A 24,338-nucleotide genomic window follows, 5' to 3' on the forward strand; every position below is an offset into this window, starting at 1 on the left:
CATCGGAAGCTGCTTTGTGGTCCGTCTGTTTTTGCCCTTACTTACTATTAGTCCAGGGCGGATCTGTTTTGAGATGGACGTTGAGAGGTGACTCAATTTTTTTTGCAGAAACTGCTTGAAAATAAATCAAATAATAATATTTGAGTTATCCTCCCTCTCAAAAAGGTCCGGAACATTGTTTAAATAATCAAAATGTCAAGAATTGGAGGAAAAATTCTACTTTTTCCTAGGTTTTTTGATTATAACTTTAAAAGTATTCATTTCCGAGAAAAGTTGTACTGACATAAAAGTTGCGTAATTCAATTTACTACAACATAGAATTGGTTAAAACTTTAAAAATAGTCACCCTAGTTGCAAAATAGCAATAATTGCGAAAAAACCATACAAAAACAAGTATTCGCATTTTACGTTTTTCAACCATTTATGCTACACTTAGGACCTTCATATTTCACCCAGAAAAACTTTATGATACAGTAAAACAATACTGTAAATTTCATTAAGATCGGTTCAACAGATTTTGCAAAATAAATTTTGCAATACAGCTTTCGCAAAAAAAATTAATTTTTTCAAAATGTTACAGAACTGAAAATAAAGCAGATAGCAAGTTGAATTTTTTTTTGCTTATAGAAGTGTACTGTACCTTTCATTTGCAATTTTCAAAATTAAAATCGATTAATTACCATGGCGTCAGAAAATTTTTGAAATAAACAATAATTTTTGGTGCTACGCGCAGGACAGCGGTGTTCGATTCACACAGGTTGATTTCCACCAAAATTTCTTCCAATCTTTATCTAATATATTATTTTCTTACTCTATATTTTGTTGTATTTTAATTTTTTAATTCCACAAAAATCAAACTAATTTTATTATTGTTTGTGAAATATTGTTTAAACAATTGCATATGTTTAAAAATAATAAACTTTTATTATTTAAGTTAAAATATATGAACAAAGAAAGTTTTTGCTAATAAAAGTGTTATTTCAAAGGATAGAGTATGTGTTTTTATTTTGCAATAAACAAATTTATTTATTTATATCGAAATGTCATAAAAATTAAAATGTATCAATCATTATCAAAGGTCATTGGAATGCCCAATCATAGCAACCTATCCGCTGTCCTGCGCGTAGCACCAATAATTAATGTTTATTTAAAAAAATTTCTGACGCCGTGGTGTTAAGCGATTTTAATTTTGCAAAATTGCAAATGAAAGGTGCAGTGCACTTCTATACGCAAAAAAATTTTCAACTTGCTATCTGCTTTATTTTCAGTCCTGTAACATTTTGAAAAAATGCATTTTTTTACGAAAGCTGGATTGCAAAATTTATTTTGCAAAATCTATTGAACCGATCTTAATGAAATGTACAGTATTGTTTTACTGTATCATAAAATTTTTCAGGGTGAAATATGAAGGTCCTAAGTGTAGCATAAATGGTTGAAAAACGGAAAATGCGAATACTTGTTTTTGTATGTTTTTTTCACAATTATTGCTATTTTGCAACAAGGGTGACTATTTCTTAAATTTTTAACCAATTCTATATTGTAGAAAATTTAATTATGCAACTTTTATGTCAGTACAACTTTTCTCGGAAATGAATACTTTTAAAGTTATAATCAAAAAACCAAGAAAAAAATCGAATTTTTCCTTAATTTTTTGACATTTTGATTATTTAAACAATGTTCCGGACCTTTTTGAGAGGGAGGATAACTCAAATATTATTATTTGATTTATTTTCAAGCAATTTTTGCAAAAAAATTTGAGTCACCTCTCAACGTCCAAATGTACTAATATTTTTACAGATGCGCCCTGGTCTATATCGAAAACCTATACGGCTGAATTTTCAGATCTCAATTCGGTTTAGATTGCACATCTAATAGGCTACTCATCATGATTAGGTGGTAATAGATTACCACGTAAATAGGAAGTGAGAAGCTTGTGAGCATTGTTCTGTACGACAACCCCCCATTAAAATTCACGTTAATTTTACATACTTCTTGTTTTTATATCCCTAATAAAATAATTATGCCAAACAATTTATTATACTTTTGTTAAATACCATAAATCGCTTAAAAATTTTTATTGTTTGACTTAGTATTAGATTCCCTATCTTATCTATGATAAAAAATTTATCAGTTAAATACCCTATGAGTATGATTAATGCGAAAAATATCATGCTATAAATATACAGCTCTTTGCATATAGACAAAAAAGAATAAAATGAAATGCAATTTATATCCAATTTCAAGAAAAATATTAGTTCATTTTTGAAGTTATACTTCTTTACCGGCAATATGAGGGTGAATTTTTATATGTTAAAACCTATGATCCCGGCGCATGCGCATTATAACTTTGTTCTGATTGGATGTTCAAATGACATGTCAAAAATTATTCAATATGGCGGCTGTGGCACAGCTGTAGTTAGATTATTTATGGTTGTTGCGTTTTAAAATTTGTGTGAAAAGAAACAACAAACAAAAGTTAGTTAATAGTTATACTGCCTTTTTAAATAGTTTTCATATACCTATCTTTTTGGACTTTTGGACTATTTTGGACAAGGAAAACTCATTCTAATTTGGTAAGTAGTTTTTATTATAATCATATTGTAATTATACATTTGGATTAGGTTGAAATACAGTAGAGCGTCGATTATCCGAACTAATTGGGGGACATAGGTGTTCGGAAAACCGATTTGTTCGGATAATCGAACTACAATATATTGATACATATTTATAGTCATACATATTTATCCACAAGTGAATAAAAGCCATATTTATATCTCTCTCTCCTGTCGTTTCCCCATTACTGAGGATCGTGATTTCTTCCAATATTCCTAACAATGTTTCTCCATTGGTCTCTATCTTCAGCTGCTCTAAGAGCTGCGCAGAATGAGTTTCCAGCTGAATGCTTTATTTGGTCAGACCATCTAGTTGGTGATCGTCCTCTTGATCTTCTCCCCGGAACGTTTCCAGAAACAATTAATCTCTCCAAACTGTCGTCACCTCTGCGAACTACGTGACCAAAGAATTGCAGAATTCGTTGCAGACATATTGTGGACAGCCTTTTTTTAATATTGAGTTGGTTTAGAATGGAAACGTTTGTCCTATGAGCTGTCCAAGGTATGCGCAGCATTCTTCTCCAGCACCACATCTCAAAGGCATCAATTTTTTGGCGCTCGCATGCGCGAAGAGTCCAAGTCTCTGCTCCGTATAGAAATATTGAGAATACAAGGGCATTCACCAGTCTCATCTTGATATTTTGAGAGATAGATCTGTCTTTCCAAACTTTAGTTAGGCGACTCATCGCATTTTTTGCCATACCAATACGTCTCCGAACTTCTGCTTCACAGTTACCATCGTTAGTTATACTAGACCCGAGATAGACAAAGGTGTTTACTATCTGGTATTCCTGTAATATGTTAGTCAGTTGAATAGTGTCAAATCTGTCGACCACCATTATTTTTGTCTTAGCTTTATTGATTTTCAGACCAACTCTATTGCTTTCGTACTCAACTCTTCGCAGAAGATCAAACATTTCTTGCTCATTTGCTGCTATAAGTGTAGTGTCATCAGCAAATCTTAAATTGGAGATTTTCTTACCAGCTACTGTTACTCCACCGGCCCATCCTTCTAAAACCATCCTCATGACATGTTCACCATAAATGTTAAATAAGTCAGGTGACAACACGCATCCTTGTCTAACACCTCTCTCGGTCTTGAATTGGTTTGAGAACTTCTGATCTAGTCGTACTGTCGCTATATTAGACTGCTATAGATTTTTAATAAGTGTCACCAGGTGCATTGGTGCGCCCATTTCTATTAAAATTGACCACAGATTTATCCAGCTTACACAATCAAATGCCTTTTGGTAGTCAACGAAGCATATAATCATAGGTACTTGAAATTCTCTAGACTTTTCAATGAGTTGTCTCAGGTTCAGGATTTGTTCCCTTGTACCTTTACCCTTTACAAACCCCGCTTGTTCCTGAGGTATTTGGTAATGTAGATAGGTTTTTAATCTGTTTTTGATGATATGCAACAAGATTTTACTAGCATGTGTTATTAGTGACAGTGTGCGGTAGTTTTCACATCTGGTAGTAGTTCCTTTTTTGTGTAGTGGGATATAAATTGAGGTACACCAATCAGATGGCCATTTTCCTGAATTCCAAACAGCGACACAGATAGAATGGATGATATGTAATCCTTTGTCACCTAGTAACTGTAGTATTTCACATGGTATTGAATCAATGCCTGGGGATTTATTTCCCTTTAGTGATTTAATTGCATCTTTGACTTCAGCGAGTAAGACAGTAGGTTCTCTAGGGTAGTCAGAAGGCCACTGATTTTCTGCTGATACCTCGTTATTTTTATATAGCTCGCCACAGTAGTTTCGCCATGTTTCCAATATTTCATCAGTATCGGTCTTTAAATTACCTTCCTTATCTATTACAGACCACGTTTGAGGTTTAAACTCTCTGGTAAGGAGTTTGATCTTCTGGAATAAGTCACTCGGTTCATTTCGACAGCCATGTTCCTCTATCTCTCTGCATATTTGAGAGATGTAATCAGCTTTATCTTTGCGGCACTGTTTTCTGATTTCTCTCGATAACGCTCTGTATTCATCGTTTGTTCCGTATCTAGTTTTATGTGCTTTTCTGCGTTGAATCACAGTCCACGTATTATCGGATATCCATGGCTTACGGCCAGTGGAAACCGCTGCCTCACAGTCTTTTGCAGCCTCGATTACCTTATCTTTGAGATAGATCCAAGTGCTCTCAGGGTCATTATCTACTTGGTCTAAAGAAAGAGCATCTTCTAGGTTTTGTCGGAAGTCATTGATTTTTGATGGACTTAGAAACATGACTTTTCTCTGGGGTCTTCTTTTGGGGACTTTAAAACGAAGTCGAACGTTCAATACCAAGAGTTGATGATCGCTTCCACAGTCTGCGCCAGGATATGTTTTACAGTTGATGGACGACGATTTCCATCTTGATCTTATTAGGATGTAGTCTATTTGATTCCTTGTTCGTCCATCTGGGCTGCGCCATGTGTATAATCTCCGTGGATGATGTTGATATAATGTGTTTGTAATTGTAAGATGTTGTTCTACACAGAACTCCACTAGACGGTCACCATTCTCATTTCTCTGTCCTAGTCCATTTTTGCCCAGCACTCCTTCAATATTTTCATTAGATGACCCCACTTTGGCGTTAAAATCTCCTAAAATTATGACGAGTTCACGATTCGGAATAGCGCGAACAGTTTCTTCTAAACAACCATAGAACCTGTTGATGTCTTCTTCTTGTGCAGCTGTTGTAGGAGCGTATACCTGGACAAGGTGTAGGGTATTGGTGGATATTCTCATTTTAAGGGATATTATCCTGTCATCAATAGTATTATATCCAATTACGCAGTCGTTAAGTTTAGAGGGTACAATTATTGCGACTCCATTTGTACTTTTGTTATCTGGGCCTGAAAAATAGACGACGTTGCCAGCAGTTGTTTTAAAATGCCCTTTTCCTCTCCAGTGAGCTTCTGAGAGTCCCAGTACCGAAAGATTGTGGTCTGCCATTTCTTTTTCAATTATGTGTAACTTTCCAGGATTTTGGATCAGTCCCTGGACGTTCCATGTACCAATTCGCTGACATTTTCTTAAATTAAATGAAAATTTGGATTCAGTCGCACAATTTCTGCCAGGTGCTGATCCCTCACACCTTGGCAGCCGGTAGCAAATTTCACACCATCCGACCCGGAACCGAGATGGCGCCGAGCGTGAGTCGGGTTGCTACACATTCCATCTTCACTTGCCGAAATTGTCATCGTTATGGGAAGAAATTCTCTTGGGAAAATAGTGCAGTGGTTTCCCTTTGCCTTCTGCACCGCTGTATATGTGCCGTTTCTGTGGCTATCATTCTCGCCGCATGGTCAGTTTTGTAACAGCCAGCTGCCACTGTCCAACCTATCACCATGTCTGGCTACCCTCACTTAGTTTAGCCTGCAGACCAATGCAGTTGCCCGGGATGTGGCACGTGGAGCCATAAGTGAGAGTTGAGTGCCTTATGAGGACCAGTTATCAAAAACCATCTCCCGTCTATGACGTTTGATGTGTTCGTTCCAATAAAAGGTGCTACCTCTATAACACACTCATACACCCCTTATTTATATACCTACATATTTATTTATATCTTGATAATGACAACTAGCAACTAAACAAAAAAGTGCAGTCTTTGCAACACATAATTATTTTTGGATACAATATTGAAGAAAATTGAAGATATTTTAAGCGTCAATTACTAACGCTTGCTCGGTGTTCGAGTGCGGGACACGGGAGTCGATAGTTCGAATAAGCGGTCGTTCGGTTGATCGACGTTCGGATAATCGACGCTCTACTGTACATTTATTTTCTCAAGAATGGGGATTTTAGAGAGAAATCCCAAATTAGGTCCGATTTTTATTTTTAAATTATGATTTTTGGCGTAGATTTATTTATCTAGTGCTAGTGGGTATGTAATGCTTTGATTTACATACTTAATTTGATTACCAACAAAAGTTCTACCAATCTTCATCTAATATATTGTTTTCTTACTGTTTTGTTATATTTTAATATTTTCTTCCACAAAATTTAAACTACATAATTTAATTATATTCAAAACAACTGTCAAACAGTAAAACGTTCAGTTACCCTATTTTTCCACATGACAAATAATGTGGAATTGGACGAGTGAGTCTAGGCTTCGATTACGAATCAAAGCGTCCCGAAATTCATGGGTTCGATTCCCGATGCAAGTTTTTTTATCGTTCAGAAATTATTTTTTCTTTGTGGCATTTTTCAATGTGTTTGTGTGCGTTTTATTCTTTTATTTTTTTAAATTTTTGGTATTGTCTTAAAAATCACATAATATGTAGTAGAAGTATAACTTCTTACGTGCGTACAAAGTACACACACATTCTTTTTTTTAACAACTTAATCATGGTCAATACCAGTAGTTAGCTTATTTGATTGAATATGCATATTTTATGCAATTAGCAAACTGTTTGCATATTTTTATATAAATCAAAGTGAAATGCATAAATCACTAAAGAATGCCCGTATTTGGATACAATACATTTAAATTTTCGGTGTGACTATAGTATGCGGTCTTCCTGTGCGGCTAAGACAACATCGTAATATTTTCTTAGAAGGGTTTGCATACAATAATCAAAGACAACAAACCGTTTGTGGGCAAAATGTTTGTTGCTAAGTAGTAATAGTCTTGATTATCAACAATACAATATCTGGAACGAGAATGTTGTTAAAAGACTTCTACAGAAGGTGATTTTATTAGAATTTGCTGATAGATTAGATTAAAAATTCTGATAGCTTACAAATTTTCAACAATAGAAGATTTATAAGTGGGGATTATTTTTATTAATTTACCATTATTTTTAAGAGATCGTTAGGATAATAAAGGCACTATATTTGTAAACCTTCTATACTCTCTAATAGATTCTTTTCTTTCTCTAATAGATGTAAATCTGTTTTTAACATCATTGGATTCGGATTCGAAAGTTGAATTATCAGAACGTAAACATTTTTACGTCTGTCTACCCCAATTATAAACGAATTAAAACCAAAAAAATTATATGCAGGAAGTTTTAGAAATACACGCACTTATATCTGCAAGCTGCTATTATTTACAGAATAATTGTCGTTGATAACGCATACATACAGCTTTCTACTGAAATTTAAAATACCTAAAGATTACATGAAATGGTAGGGGAGCCAAGTATGCTAAATTTGCAGTCACTCGAGCGTTATGGGGACCTATTGGATTGTGATTATTAGGTCCTAAAACCAAAAAAAGTTAAGTAAAATTTTCCATTTTAGTGGGGACTTTCTATTTTTTAATTGAATTTTCCATTTCCAACAATCGTTTTTTTAGATTATAGCGCCATCTATCCATAATTCGAAAAAATGTCTGGAATAAAAGTTAGTTATTTTACGCAAGGAATCCAAATCTGAAATAAAAATTTGGGGGTCCCATTTAAGATTTTAAAGTAACCTCCCACCCCACCTCCGTGGGGGATCGTGTTTGGTACGGTACCATTCGATAGATTTTTTTAAAAACATTTTCAAAGTGTATTTTGGAGTTTTTCGATCTGATGTTCATTTTGCGAAATATCGCGGGGTTTCCATTTAAAATTTTAAATTTACCCCCACCCCTAACCGTGAGGGGTCATGTTTAGTACCATTCGATAGATTTTTGAATAGTATTGAAGACGTATCTTTTTGTTTTTTGATCTGACGTTCATTTCGCGAAATATTCGGTTTTTTCTTGTGAAATTTTGTGACTCACCCATTTCCGTACGCCCCGCTCAAATCTTCAGATTTTTTAAATATACACTCTTTTGCATGTACTTAACTTACCTTATCTTAATCTGACAATTTCAAGTATTTTTAAGGATAGATTTTTTTTGGGCGCCTCTTAACCAACTTCCCTGTGTTAAGAGCCAATATATGGCATAGGTACATCTGCAGGGTACCAGGTTTCTCCCCATATGATATTCTGACGCGCTCGAGTAACTGTAAAAATCCCCGCTTGGGCTCCCCTACCAAAATAATAATTATGTAAACTTTGCTTTATAGTGGTTTTCATCAGTATAAGGTGCCACTATAGTATGCGGTCTACCCGTCTACCTATTGCAATCTAGAAATTTCTCGAAGGATTCGCGCAAAGTAATGAGTTGCAAGAAATCTCTTGTAGAAATAAATACTTATTCACAAGTAATAAACATTTGGAGGAAATTGAATTTAAAATGAAAGGATAGTCTATTAATAATTTACAAAAAAATGCACCCCAACTATTTACACAAAAAATTATATTACGTAATTGTTTACAAAACGATACAGATTAATTTTTATTAGAGAAGAAAAATGATGCACGTTAATTTATGAGAGAAAATCAATCAATGATTCTAGCTTAAAGAAGTCATGCAGACAACCTGATCAAGAATTAAAAAAAATACCCTATCTCTATATACCTGTCTGGCGTCCATTAAAAAAGCGAGAAATATGTCCTGTTGATCTTTCCGCAGAATCCTGTAGCAGTAGTTGTCCATGAGACTGAAAATGTTGACATGGTACTACTCGCATTTTCTTCATGATACGGATCTTTGCATCAATCTACGACCTCTCTATCCCCTTTGTGTGCGCTCCTGAAGCAGTCCGATGTTCGAATCCCAATCGATCGAGGTTTGCATAAAGAGATCATTCATCAGAATGGATGACGGAACCTGCTGCAACTTCAGTTTGGATAGTAGAATTTCTTGTTTGATAATATAGTCTGTCTGATCTGATCTAATAATGAAGACTTTATCACCTTCTCCGAAAGTAACACTGTTGATCCTGATAGCTCAACCAACGACAGGGTTTCTAATACTCCAACTCTAAATATATCTCTAGATATTTCTCAATCCTCCTCCTCTATCTGTTCTCCTTCGTAAGGATGTAGTCGCATCATGTAAGTCGTTTGCCTATTTCTATCCAATCTTCTCTCTCCTGTGCGTGTTGTTTTGCTTCGGAGAACGAGTAACCAGTCATGTCCCTTATTTGGTCCGACCATCGTAATGGAGATTTTCCTCTGGATCTTCTACCCTCTACGTTGCCTTCAACTATCATTCGTTCCATGCCTTCTCTTCTTCTAGTTATATGTCCAAAATATATCAGTATATTTTGGTTGATAGTTGTGGTGAGTCTAGTTTTTATGTTAAGTTCCGGTAGACCCACATTTCAAATGCCATTATACGTTTTGAATCTGCTTTTTTGATGGTCCAAGTCTCTGAAGCGTAGGTGGCGATAGGAAATATTAACTCTCGAACAAGGCGTAATTTTGTGTGTTTTGTAATGTCAGTTATTCTTCCATATTTTTGTGAGTTTGGCTGTTGCCGATCTGGCCATTATGATGCGCCTACGGATCTGGTCTTGCTCCACTGTTAGTAATAACGGAGCCTAAGTAATTAAATTGTCTGACCACTTCGTAACCTGCCAAGTCTCTTATCTCCGGTTGGTTGTTTCTGATTCTATCGATGATCATTACTTTGGTTTTCTGTATATTTATATACAGAATACCTTATATACTCAATACCTTATATCAAATGTATTTCTCCGGGTTTATCCGCCCAGGATACTGAGTAATTTAGATAGTAACAACAGTAACAATTATAATTGTTTTAAAATCAATGTGGCTCACAGACCAGCTTTAACAATTAACAACCTTTTTTCAAAAATTAAGGATAAAACACAAAAAAATAAGCTTAGTAATATTGTCTACAGTCTACAGCATTCCCTGTTCTTCGTCTAAGTCGAACATTGGTCAAACATCTCAGGCAACTCAAGTTTGGGATCACTCTCCATTAAAATGATTAACTCCTTTATCCATATCAACAAACAACTTATCTGGTTAGGACATATGCAATGACTGGATGTATATCTTGAATACAACTTGTAAAAAGCTTATGGTAGAATAAGAACCAATAGACAAACGGTGTACACTACAGAAATAGTACATTATATACCGCGGGACTGAAGTAGTACATTTAATCCTGAAGGTAAAGTTTATGGCCCGACCGCAGGGAGGGCCATAATTTACCTGAAGGATTAAATGTACTTCAGTCGCAAGGTATATACGATACTTTTCGTACTTCCGGTATGATTTTATTAATTATTTCAATAATTTCAATCAGTTTTTTCTCTCTTCAACTCATTTAATAAACTGTCTTTAAAATAAGTTACCATAGTAACATTGCGTTGTGACAGTTATAATTTAGAAACATTGTCATTACTAGTGTCATTGTAAAGAAACATTGTTATTGATAATTATTGGTATCATGAGTGAAGAAGGTGTATCTGATATTGATAAAAGAGCAGCCGAAGTAGGTGAAGAATTGTTACCACCGAAATCTAGAAAACTATACGAGCAGCAGTACGATGCTTTTAAAAAGTGGTGCCGCTTAAAAAATGTGAGACAACCTACTGAAAATGCGCTGTTAGTCTACTTCGATGATAAATCAAAAGCGGTTTGTGCCTCAACTCTCTGGGCACATTACTCAATGCTGAAATCGGTTATTAACATTAGAGAAGATATTGATATAAGTAAATTTCCAAAATTATTAGCTTTTTTGAAGAGAAGAAATGAGGGATTTAAGCCAAAGAAGTCAAGAATTCTCACGTCTGAGCAGGTAGATCAGTTCTTACGGGAGGCTCCGGATGATAAATATTTAATGCTTAAGGTAAATTTGGAAATTTGTTTATATTCAGAAATTTTAAGAAATCAATTTTTTTGTAGGTTGCACTTATTTTGGGCGTTGCGGGAGCTTGTCGTGGAAAAGAGTTGGTTGATTTAGAAATCGACGATGTGAGAGATTTGGGCGATTCCTTCCTAATTGCGATTAGAAACACCAAAAATAAAATTGACCGAAATTTTGTGATCAAAAATTCAGAAAACAGTGCCATCAGTTTTGTGGCGATATTTCGGAAATATGTGGCATTGCGAAAGACAGGGACAACTCATTCAAAATTTTTTGTTCAATACATCAACAAAGAATGTACTACGCGAGTAGTAGGAAAAAACATGTTTGGTACAATTCCACGGCAAATAGCAGCTTTCTTGAAATTAGAAAATGCGACGTCTTATACGGGACATTGTTTTAGACGCACATCTGCGTCTTTGTTAGCTGATTCGGGAGCAACAATAGACGTGCTGAAGAGACATGGAGGATGGAAATCCTCCAACGTGGCCGAGGGATATATTGAATCGTCTATTAAAAATAAACAAAAAATTTCAGATAAAATATTTGGTCAAGTCGCCGATTCGTCCACTATAGTTATGCCACAGTCCTCATTCTCGCTTCCTGTTTCCGCAGGATCTTCGAAACAAACACCAGTTCAATATGAAAACGACCTATCTGTTACTCGTCAGTTACCTGCTGCATTAACCCAGGAAAGACTGGTCAATATGACGAACTGTCACAATATTAATTTGAATATTAACGTTAATTACCATTCTAATTAATTATATTTTTCAATAAAATATCCCTTAAATTCGTTTGTTTGTGATTTAATCGTTCCGGGAGTTTCGTCAATATTTAATCCCGGAGGGATTAAATGTGACACTTTAGTACCTGTCACAAGGGAGTGAAGTTGTCACTTTAGGCCCGGAAGTACGAAAAAATACATATCAATATTCGAAAAATTGTGTAATGAATCTTATTTTTTTCATTCAAATAGTCGAGGAAATGAAACTGAAAAAATGGCAAAACCTCGCAATTTTGTCGTCCAGCATCGATTTGTACAAAAATTTTGAATTAGGCTCATTTCATCCTCTAGTTTATTTTCTATATTGAGCCGTTGTACGCTTTTGGTTTTTTAAGGGTTAAAACTACTCCTAATTGTAAAAAATTATAATATAATATTTTAAACTTTAATATTGTCAACATTTTGATCTTATTAGTTACATAATGATTTTTTTATGCTTTTAGATATAATATCATAATATTTCAACCCGTTCAACCATCCTTGTTGCAGCTATATATAAACAATTGACTTATCCTAAAAGAATAATTTCGGCTTGCATGGATTTACATAAAAATTTGAGATTAGGATCATCTCAACCTGTAGTTCATATCCTATATCATGCTCAAGGACGTTGAGGGATCAAGGATTATTTTTAGGGGTGTAAACTACCACTGATTGTCAAAAATTATATACAAACATTATAAACTTTAATATGGGTAAAATTTGGTTTCGATTGGTTAAATAATGATTGTTTTATGCTAAAGGATATAATATCATATTTCAACCCTTAAAAACCACCCTTAATAACATTGCAATTTTTATAATAGAATATTTAATAGATCTATACAGAAAAAAAAACGTAGAATTAAAGAATTACAAAGACATCCATTTACAGAAAAATACGAATTTACAAAAAATATGTACCAATACAAATACAAATAGTTTTTTAGTCATCTTCCAGTATACGAACTAGTTCTGTGGTATTATATACATTGAAAATGCTCTTATAAGCGGACTATTCGAATTTTTCGAAAAAAAAGTTCGTTTTATAAACATAGCTCCTTTATTTTTGGCGATAAAAAGTTTTTTCAAAAATGATTTTGTATGATTTTCGAAGAGCTATATGACTATGTAAATTAAATTCGGTAAGATCCCTTAGTTTTTAATTGGGGTGGGTTTAAAGGGCTCGATAAGGGGGGTGTTTGCTAGTAAATAGAGGTTTTAAACAGCTATATCTCGCTAACTATTCACTGTAATGAAAATCTATGCACAAGGCAATTGTAGTTATAAAAAAGCTACAAATGAGTAGTGAATCATTTTTATCATATCAATAGTATTTTCGGAGATATTTTGAAGAAATTGGTGAAAAATACGAAATTGCAAAAAATCAACTTTTTTAAACTCCAATTTTTCTAAAATTAGGCCTTTTAAATGGGTCAAACTTCTTGGGTGAATTGATAATGCAAATATAAAAGGAATTACAGAAAGGTAAAGACCAATTTTTAATTAGGAGGGTAGTTAGGGTGTTGTTTTCACTGATTTTTTTATAAAGAAAAGCAGGTACCGACCTTTTTTTGATCACAAGTTACTTAATTTTTATGCCAGAAACTTTTCATTTGAAAGATCTAATTGTATCCTTGAAAAAAGATTATTTAAGTTTTCCTCGAAAAATGCAAAGTTTTCCCGTTATTTGGCTTTGAATATTTCAAATTATAAATTTGAGGAAAAAAACTAACCTTTAACATACCCTATCTCGGTTTGCATTGGTCGTAAAAATATTATAGAACAAGAGTTTGGTTTGTGTTACTGAAAGACACAATTTAGATAGCAACAGTTTTTTTTTGATTAAATGCATATTTTTCGAGTTATTCTCAAAAAAACTCTCTAAGGAAGTGGATTTTTTCGTCGAAAAACTGTTACTTTCAACCGCGAATAACTCGAAAAATATTAATTTTACGAATAAAATGTAAAATACATTTTTTTTAGAATTACGTTTTACATTGATTTACATGATTAAAATTTAATAAAAAATTTCCACCCCCAAGATGGGATGGCAACCACCCCCGAGATGGGATGGCAACCACCCCCAAGGTTTTAGCGTAGGCATGATATAGAAAATGATCCTTGGACTATTCCCTACCTTCTGTGAAAATTTCAAGTAAATCCATGCTGGACGAAAAAATTGCGAGCCAAAATGCTTCATTTCCTCGACTAAAAGGAATGTAATTGAATGGGTAACTAAAATCAATAAACATTGTTAATTATTTATTAATGCAATAAGACGCAAGAAATCATAAATTGTTTCAATCGACGATCAAACACACCTTTATATCAAAAACGTGATACATATCTCGAGTTTCCTTTGTACCTACAAAGCGCTCCTTCCACCCACACCAAAATGACATTTGCAAAAGCCATAATTTAAGCCTCGCCTCATGATTTCTTACAAAAAATTTCAAGGAACGCCGCTGAGCCTAACCTAAAAATGCTTATAATTCACCTCGAGTTCTTGTATAATCTTTGTATCAGTGGTTTTATCATCCTCTTCCTTTGCTGCGTGCTCTCAACGACCTTTTGCTATTTGAAGGCTAGGCAGGTTTTTATTAACGAATTCTTAAAATTACTCTTTGTCATAACTGCTCCAACATATTTTTTATTCTGATCAGGATATACTACCATTGTTTATTACAGGGTTAAAAAAAGAAAAGATTGGCTCTTTAGATGTGTTTGATGATAATATCCATATTTATTTTTCTGCCGAACATTTATAAAGGTATTATAAAAATGGGACAGGTATTAGTATAATAATTATTTTGTCTTAAGTCTTAAGATTTATCAATCTTCTTCTTCTTCTTCTAGTGCCGACTCCACTAAATGAATGTTGACTATAACTATAACCATTGCAAATTCGTCTTTATCTTTTGCTTTTCTTAAAAGTGTCTGTGTGCTGTGTGTTAACGAAGTAAATATTTTTCAGCCAGGATATTAGGTATTTGTTGTCTGCCAGGACCCTTTTTCCTAACAATTTTTGCTTTTGCATAATGGTAGTATGGTTAAATTTGTTTGTCGTTGTTAAAAAAATATAGTCTTTATTTTGTTTTTCCTTAGAACTGTCATTTTATCTGTCGTCTGAAAACGTAGTTGTTTATCAGCACTAATAAACAGTGTTTATATATGAAGCATACTCTGTAAGTATGCTTTTTATCTAGTTTCATATTTAAGCTATAACTAGAAAAACTTTAAGAGCAGGCGGTAAAGGTAAAGGATAACCCATTTAAGACAAAAACCTTGTCGCGATGAACTACCACAGACAATTTAAATACTATTGAAAAATAATATTTCAATCAACTTTGATAGTTATCGTTTACAGTAGCCTAGCTCAGATTCCCAAGATATGTGTTCGTCTTGTCCCAATCCAAAATATGAACGATGAAGATCTGGATTGGATGCAAGCAAAAAATATTTTAACTATTAATCATGTTTATTTTTCAATAAAGATATAGGTAATAAAGTAATGTGATGTATTGTTATGCTCTATTATATCTATTTAATTAGATTGATAAGCAAATTCTTACTTTAATTAATTATTCAATTATTTTATTTACTACCTTTGTAAAAACAAAACTAAATTCAAATTAAATTTTCCAATCAATTTTATTCTCAGGGCTAAATTTGTATTGGCTACAATACCTGTGATCTGTGGCTTCTAATATTTCTGATTGCTTACTTCTTCCAGGGTGGAAACAGGGAAATTGAAAACACTCAATATCATATAAATGGAATCTATTGTTTTTATCAAATAAGCCTTGTACATGTGATTAAAAAAATATTAAATTTAAACTTTGTTGCAACAATCTCTTACTTAATAAATTAAACTCTAACTCTGTTATCTCGTTGTTTTGACAAAAAAATTATTTAACTAAGTTATTATTTACTCATACTAAATTTAATAAAATTTACTTTTCTTCTTTTGACTTGATTTCTCAAATTTTAAATGACTAACTGCGTAAAAAAAGTTCAATAAACAAATAAACAAATATGGGTTTGATATAAAAAAGTTATCTCCATTCCGACAAATAATTTGACTAACCTTTTTGTTTCTTCACTCTCTCGTTCTCTGGATTGCGCCGTCCTTGATTCTCACAACACGACGTACTCTCTGGATGTTGCGAAAAAGTCCCTCTCGTCAAACTGCTTCCAAAAATCATACAGGATTTTCTCGAATTCTGTTACTCAGTTTTCCTTGTTCGATATCTTGTGCAAAAAAATATTAATCAGCTACTCGTTCTAGACAAAACAAAGGAAGCTCCCTCAAACCAGGAAAATTGACTCTTCAACCGGTTGACAATTTGGTTTCAACTTGATTCTGCTCGCAAAGGCTGATCACACACACTCTACACTGATTACTAAACTTTTAAAACAAAAAACTGGACTGCCTTCCACCGATGTTAATTACACAGTGACCTCTCGTCTCTCGCCAAATTCTGACTCCCTGCTACCTCAGCTTTCCCACTCAATCCAAAACACGCCTCTCTCTCCAAACCTTTCATACCCATTTCTTCTAAAACCAAATATTTTTTCACAGAACTTTACCAATTTGTCATATTTCAAAAGATATCATAATTAGTTCTTTCCTACTTTCTACTTTAACATCTAAAACTCATACAATGTGTATACCACATTAAAAACCTTCCCGGAAAGGATCTTAAAACCGTCTTTGTTTTCGACCACGATGTCCACTATCTAATCACCGCATTGTTTGTTCATGTACTATGCATTTCGTCGAATCACTTATTTGTCGTTTCACTTTTTCCCGAAACACTTGCTTAATAGCAAAATTAAATTCTAAACAATTTTGGTGATATGTAGGGTGATGAAAAACTATGATTTCATGGTCGTTGATATAAATTTAATTTTTTCTGAATTTCTTTACAAAAAAAACAATTCTACAACAGTATATATTCCAAAAATACTCAAATTCTTGCCCAAAGCTAATAATTTTTTTGGATTATACTTATGGCTTGTGGTATATGTTTTTTTATAACTTCTTGATGTCGAATCGTACTTGTGACGATAATATAATTTTATCGTCTAGAGTACGCCAATGAATTAAGTAAAACGTGTTTTTGTACCGTCTTGGACGATATAAAAGTCGGATCTAAAAGCCTAGTTGATTATTATTCTTGGAGCGTTGATCGAAGAATAATAAACAACAGCGAGGTATAAGAGGTGAGTTTATGTAGGTAGTAGTTCCCGACCATTTTCCGTTGTCGTTTTTTTGAGCTAAGCGAATCCGACAGTTTTCCTCTTACCTATCCTTTTACCTATCCTTATACGAGAGGCCATCGTATATCCCTAATATGTCTTTTCATCTGGCGAGCTGAGCGAGATTCCCTTTTCTCCCTTTCCTTATACATTCGTATCGTATTAATAAAAGCAATTCCTATTTCGCGCGATCGTAAAAATCATTCATTCATGTACAAAATATCGTCACATCAGCCCGAACAGAAAGCTCGATGCGTATCTAGATTATAAATATATTTTATTAACGAAATTATAACTAGTAATTAAGGCTAATCTAATGATCTTATCTTTTGTATGTTTTGATTCCGAATAAAAATGTCTTAAAAAACGAACTCTTTTCTTCGACAGATTTAGTTACCTGGAGCAACAACGCAACGACCTTCGTTACATACTGCTGTTTCTGCGACTGGCTCTGGGGTCCTAGATGTATTCCACCAGGCCTACGAATGTTGGTTTTGGTTGTTACAGTCTAGATGAGATGCATTTATGTGGTCCTAGTGGTTGTATCGCCGGCGATTGAGGATACTTGAGGCTCCGGAAGGGAGAAAGGTGGATTTTATTCCCAAAAACCCAAGGAAGATGATGGTCTGATGAATAAAGTAAGGTATTCTTTAAAATCCCTGGGTTTTATACAAGATTACCCTGCCACCTCCATAAATAATTTGTATAGGGGGAGATTGTCACTGTAATTGAAATGACAACAATGAGCATGTTCCGTATTATGATGTTTTAGATGAAAAGGGAGTTGCCTATAACAGGGCACCAAACAAGTTTTTAACGGGAAAACAGATTAAAACAGATACCAGAAGAATTATTAATTAAATATTAAAGGAAATAAAATAAAATAATTATTTAAACATAAAATAGCAAAGATGTGACGTTTATAACGTTACAACCTCTATGTAGGTACATTATGTACAATCTACAGAGAATTTGGTACGAAGTTTAAAAGCAATAAATTAGATCATTAAAATATCAGCAACTAAAAACCATTATTTTTTATGGATCCTAAAAGTGGTAAACAACATTCTGACTATTTTTTATAGAGAGAATGATACATGGAAAATTTTTATTGCGAAGATTATGTAATTATGATTATGATAAGTATTGATAGCTTAGTGGAAAACCTCAACATAATATTCGTAACTTCTAAAAAACTGGTGTTTAAAAACAATAAAGTAAATTTTCCTAATTGGTCATTATGATAACTTGATAACTATACATTCCATATCTTTTTTTACTACCTAATGTATTTCTTTATTGTATGTAAGTGTTTTTGAAAGTACCGATGATCTCCAAACTCTGCTAAGGAATTGGACTTAGAACAACAATGTTAAATCACAAAAAGAACGAAAATATGGATAAACAGAACAGAAATATTGATAAACATCAACTTTTTGTCGATGTGGACGATGCGCCCACAACAATACAACCAACGACCAGATGGAGTGAGGAAAAGGGACACGTCCAAAGGACGATTTAAGGAGCAGGTGGAAGATGACTTACGAGTCTTAAGAGTACGAAATTGGAAAACCAAGGCGAAAAATAAGAAGGAATGGATTGTAAAGCCAATGAGGATACTGATTACTAAGCTGAAAAGATTTCCAGTTACAACCCATTTATTATGTTCTCACGGAATTCATCATTCCACTGAAAAAAAACGCCCACAAGAATGTTCGTGGGGTGTTTTAGGAACTGCTTGATAACTAGTCCTAAGGAGCAGTTTGTACATCCATTAGAACATTAGTTTTAAATCCGTTTCAGCAGCTCCTGCCTTCCGTTTATGATCAGTTCGTTGTTAACTTTATCTAGCCACGGAGTTTTGTTTAATATTAGTGGCTTTACGACATCTTTGAATTCTGGATAGATGGGTGCGTCTTCCTCTGCATCTCCATTATCTATTATTTCTTCCTCTCCCTCTCTTGGCTGAATAGATCTTATAGATGCTTAAAATGTTTTTCTCAATTTGTGTATTTTTATAGTTGTTTTTTTTATACTATATGGGTTTTGGTTATATATTATAACAGTCTCTTGTTGTTCCTATTATTTATTTCTAACTGTTCATTTGTTCAGAGATCCATGTCTCTTTCTTTCGTCTATAGAGTTTCGTGGCTTCTCCGTTTCTGTCCCAATTCTTCAGTATACTGTAGTTTTCTTTCTTGTGTTTTCAATTTTTCTTCTTTTTATTAACTTGTTAAATACAATTTGTTTTAATTATTTTCATCTTTAATTTTTGTATTATAAACGTTTTAAAGGTAAACCGGTAATAAGGAAAGATTTACGATACTTTCGCATAATTATTTATTACTAATAAATGCATTTTTTTATTCACTTTCTTTAAACCAAGTTAAAAATATAGCTCATGCTCTTCCATTTGACACCTGTGGAATGGTTCTAACATAATTTTTTTCTGACTTATGTTATTGCAAAAAAATGCTCTCTGAGATAAACAATTCGAATAAAATTTAAACAATTGAATGAATCGCTTTGAAATTTTTATCACATATTAAGCACCAAAGAACCCCCATTTGGCAAAAATTTCAAACCTCTACACTAATTTTTCCAGCAGTTATTGCGAAAATAATTTTTTTTTGCAATTCCGACCTTTTTTCGCAAATATATTAACAATAAATGAGTATATCAAACTTTGTAATATGCCATTTTAAAGCTTTTTCCATAATCTCGAAAGATATTTGTACTAAAAAAATCCATAAGTTTCACTGTTTTCCATTGATTTGAAAAAAAGGGAAAAATGCTTTTTTGACAGTTAATTGTTTATAAATAAAAATGGCAGCCAGATCCTACGCAGGAAATAGTTACAATTTGTTCCTATAGGTATTACTTGTCGAAAACACGCTTCAGTGCCCTGGCGGCTGAAGTGTTACGAACACGGTATATTTTTGTCTTATTACCCTGGCATAAATATATAACTCCTTGGTACGTAGGGTAGTGACCTATGGAGCAGAGAATTGGGTAATAAACAAATGAAACAGGTCCAAAATTACAGCAACTGAAATGGAGTTCATGAGAAGAAGCTGCAGAGTGACAAGAATAGATTGCATTAGAAATGAGGAGATGAAACTAAAAATGGCAATAGAGCAAGACATACTCTGAGAAGAGCAGAGCCTACAAGGTGGATATTAAAGCTTTCGGATTGGAGCCCAATAGGAAAGAGAAGAAGAGGTAGACCCCGAAGATCATGGTGAGATGAAGTGAACGAGGACATGGAAAGACGAGACCTTAGAGATGGAGAATGGCAGAACATAATCGACTGGAGACGTTGGCTGAAAGAAGGAAGGCGACAACAACTGTAAAAATCCTTTTATGATTAGATTGATTTTGGTATTAATAGTATGCGATCAGGGTCTTTATTTGTTTTTCTATAAGATCTAACATTTTTTACTGTTTGTGTCCACTTTTTCGAATTTATCATACCTACCAATTCGTTCTTCCTAGTATCATCTACGTTATATACGTTGCGTTCTCTTTTGTGTTTATGTTTTGTACTGTCTACAGGGTGATTGCTTAGTGGGGTAAAGCTCAATAGATCCTCTATAGTAATAGATAGCAATAAAAGTTAATAACAAAAATTTTAGCGACCTTTGAGCTTCACATTACAAAATTAGTTAAAACGTTACAGGGTGTTCGATAACACAGTGGCAGACCAAACATGTTTTTTTAAATAGAACACCCTATATTTTATTTAAAATTCGAAATCCTGTTAACTTCTCCATTACAAAAATATAAAGTTTTGTTATGTTATACAGGGTATTTACAAAGTTATAACCAATTTTATATGAAAATCATGACAAGTTTAACTCCCTGTATAAATAAAAATAAGCAAAACAGCAATGGTTTATTAATGCCATATTTTTTTAAGTATTGTCAAAATTTTCAAGAATGATTGATATTGCTAATTTTCTTTATGTCAAATACAGGGTGAGTCAAAACGCAAGTACATTATTTTCTCAGTAATTTTAAATGGAACACCCTGTATTTTATATTACGATTGAAAAGTAACATTACCGTACTTTAATTTTTAGATAACATTCCCTATGTCTAAATTTATTAGTTTTCGAGATATTTCATTTTTCAATGGACCAGTAGCCTGGCCACCCAAATCACCAGAATTTAATAAACTGGACTGATTTTTTTGGGTTACTTTAATAATGAAGTTTATAAAATACCTCCAACAACAAGGGATGAGATGAAAAATAGAATAATGTCAAATACAGGGTGAGTCAAAACGCAAGTACATTATTTTCTCAGTAATTTTAAATGGAACACCCTGTATTTTATATTACGATTGAAAAGTAACATTACCGTACTTTAATTTTTAGATAACATTCCCTATGTCTAAATTTATTAGTTTTCGAGATATTTCATTTTTCAATGGACCAGTAGCCTGGCCACCCAAATCACCAGAATTTAATAAACTGGACTGATTTTTTTGGGTTACTTTAATAATGAAGTTTATAAAATACCTCCAACAACAAGGGATGAGATGAAAAATAGAATACAAAGTGTATTTCGATGTGTTAATTTAAAATTGCTTCGTAGAGTACGTAGCTCATTCAATGATCGTTTTTAGGCGTGCATAAATGTGTTAGGAGGTAATTTTGAACACCGTATGTAATTAAATATTAAACATATTTTATTAAAAGTAGCTTCTAATTTTTTAAACATGTTTGCAAAATGTATTAATGATAAATTATTGTTCGTTCTTTATTTGTTACATTGTTACATTTACATACAAAAGTAGTGTTTAATTGTCTTCACAAAATGTTGTATTTTGGGTTTGTGTGTTTTTTTTGTAAAATTTATTACTAATTTTCTTTCTTTATTTGTTACATTTACAAAAAAAAGTAGTTTTTAATTGTTTCAAAAATGTTGCTTGTTGTGGTTGTGTTTTTTTTTGTAAAATGTATTACTAATAAATTCTTTTTATTACTTTATTTGCTACATTGTTACATTGATTACCGGATTGATAATCAGTAATCGTCAATTGTCAATTCAGTCATGGCTTACTTAAAATTTAGATAAAGGGCCTAGCCGGGTAAGATGATGAAAAGTGAAAGAAGATCACCGTTTAGCATATATAGTGAAACTAACTTTCTGAAATTTTTAGCCCCCTAGGTGGTGGTCATGTGACCCACCTAGAGCCTAATTAGGCTTTTTATGTTTTTATTTTTTATCTCAGCCGCATCGAGAACTAGCGAAAAACTTTAAATAAAAACTTTGCAAGATTTAAAAAGTTCTGTGCGAAATTTTTTTTTTAATTTTTGGCGGGAAATTTAAATTTTAGAACGATTTTAAAATTTTAAATGAGTATAAAAAAATAACTAAGACATTCGTTTTCACGAAAAAAATATGTTACGTGTATTTTTGCATAATATTTCACACTGAATTTTTTCAAATTTTTAAAATTGGTGAAAAGCACCTTCAAAAATAAAAAACCGCATTTTTTCGGTTTTTTTTTCGTTTTTTGATATAATTTTATACATATTTTTCAAAAAAAGTAACACCGTCACTGGAGCAGGTAAAAAATATTAAAAGAATTGGGGTTTGCTTAATAAAAATTTTTTGTTACACCATCCATTTTCAAGATACAGGGCGTTGAAGAAAACAAAATTTTACACATTTTTTACGATTTTGCCGAAACTACTGGCAACATTGTAATAAAACTTGGCGAGTTTTAAGAGGTAGTTATTGTGCATTTTTTGACATACAATTAAGGATTTGGATATTCATCATTGGCGCGCTTAGGGGTAATGGTCTGAACTTTTCAAAGAAAAAAAGATAGTACGCCACTGACATATTTCAAATTAACAATCATTTTTAAATTCCTCATTCAATTTGCGATAAAAAAACTATCTTATCATTTTTTCATACGAGGCGCCGTTTTGCTGCAAAAATAAAATATCTTAACGCTTCCAAAGTATTCGAATTAGTTTTTATAATCGACGTACGAGTTTATAGTATAAGAGCTGTGAGACATTTTTGAGTAGGTATTTTAGGCAACCTGAAAATTTTTCAGGTGACTCTTCTATGATAGCCTAATACAAAAATGCCGGTCTGGCTGGAGGGTAGCGGTTATTTTCCCCAAAAATCCCCCCCAAATTTAAAAAAAGAGTAAAAATTTTTTTACAAAAAAATATCATTGATATGACTTGAAAGTAAATTTAAATATTCAAATATAAAGAAAATAAACAGACAAGGCGATTTGAGGGCGATTTTAACTCTGCAAGATACTTGCATGGGCGCCCCAGGATTATTTTCAGGGGGTGCATCTGAACTTCAGAAGATTTCATCTGAATCTGTACATACTATTAATGAGTATAAAATATACAATTATACATGCATACCTATGTACATTCCTTCCGGACAGGGAGGTGCAATTGTTATTTTGGCAGGGTATTTTTTAATTTTAAATATAAATATTCTAAAAAAGACACGTTTTTTTTGGTGAAATTATCCAATTGCCATGTGATCAAACAAATTACGCGTGCATATAATGAAACCACTATAGGTAAGCAGCAGTGTGAGAAAGAGCTTATACCGATAGCTGTTTGCGTCCTCTGTTGTAGCTGAGCGAGTCCGTTCGCTCGAGAAAAATCACATAACCTGGCGATATCCATGTTGTTGTTTCTCGAAACGTTAGAGTAATTATTATATATTATAGTTTTTCAAGTAACTTTTTCTTAATTAAAGAAAAATAATACGTACTATACAATAGATTTTGCAAATATGATAGAAAAAGACAAATTTATTATTATAAATATATAGGTAGAAAAGTATAAAACTATAAACTAAATTAATTCTGTGTCCGAATCTTGTACTTCTTCTTCAAATTTCTAATCGGAGCTTAAATGTTCATTCTCATCTTCTTCGTCAGACTCTCCTCGAGACTCAGATTCCTCTTCTACATGATCTGTAAATACTTGTAATATGTATTTAGAATTAATTAAAAATAATCTGTGATTAATTA

At 33.1% G+C, this 24,338-nt stretch overlaps 1 protein-coding gene across 3 annotated transcripts in view; it reads left to right on the top strand.

Annotated features, from left to right (window-relative positions):
• The window catches only part of LOC114326714 (serine-rich adhesin for platelets), a 166,164-nt gene that overhangs the window by 95,216 nt on the left and 46,610 nt on the right, over positions 1 to 24,338 (top strand). The window contains exon 1 of one of the 3 annotated variants that reach the window (XM_050651133.1): positions 17,753 to 17,949. The exons of the other annotated variants lie outside the window; for them this stretch is intronic. The gene's annotated coding sequence lies outside the window, so the exon portion shown is untranslated. Of the gene's footprint in view, positions 1 to 17,752; positions 17,950 to 24,338 lie in introns of those variants that run through there. 3 annotated transcript variants of the gene reach the window in all.

The sequence above is a fragment of the Diabrotica virgifera genome, chromosome 5, assembly GCF_917563875.1.
Source record: "Diabrotica virgifera virgifera chromosome 5, PGI_DIABVI_V3a".
Classification (NCBI taxonomy): Eukaryota; Metazoa; Arthropoda; class Insecta; order Coleoptera; family Chrysomelidae; genus Diabrotica; species Diabrotica virgifera.